Here is a 937-nt window from a genome sequence, read left to right as displayed (position 1 = left end):
CGGCGAGCTGGCAGAATCGTTAGCACGCCGGGGCCGAAATGCTTAGCGGTATTTCGTCTGTCTTTACGTTCTCAGTTCAAATTCCGCCGAGGTCGACCTTGACTTTCATTCTTTCGGGGTTGATTAAATAAGTACCAGTTACACACTGGAGTCGATGTAATCGACTTAATCTAATGACTGAAGCAAGTAGAAAGTACACACATACACACACATACATACATACACACATACACTCACATACACACACATACACTCACACGCACACATGCACACACATACACTCACACGCACACATACACACATACATACATGTACATGCATGCATGCAACTCAGAAGTATTCATCAATAATTCATTCGAAAAGTTAAGTGAAGTGGAACCACGTTAGAGACTTGGTGATGGTCATTTTATGAGTTTTATCGCCATCAAAATAATAATAAAACATTCACCACCTTCCCTATCTACCCACACATAAATATAAATATACATATCCATACGTACACACACACGCACATACATGTACACATGCATACACACATATATAAATACATATATTCAAATACACATATATACATGCACACACATAAATGCAGTCATGCATATATATAAATATATATATATTATACATGCACACATACAAATATATCAACATACGTATATACATACACACATGTATATTTGCGTTATTTACAGTTATACAAGCCGTTGTCTAGGCAACAAGGAGATTAGGGATGATACAGGTTCCATCACAGCGATTGCATATAAAGAAGATATTAAAGTACATATAAGATATATGCTAGATTATAGATCTTCGACAGTGAACGTATATAGAGCATAGATTATAGATCTAAGATAGTGAGTGTATATAAAGTACATAGAACACTCACACACACACACACACACACACACACACACACACACACACACACACACACACA

Source organism: Octopus bimaculoides, chromosome 18 (genome assembly GCF_001194135.2).
Source record: "Octopus bimaculoides isolate UCB-OBI-ISO-001 chromosome 18, ASM119413v2, whole genome shotgun sequence".
NCBI lineage: Eukaryota > Metazoa > Mollusca > Cephalopoda > Octopoda > Octopodidae > Octopus > Octopus bimaculoides.
Note: the sequence above shows the minus strand (reverse complement) of the source record.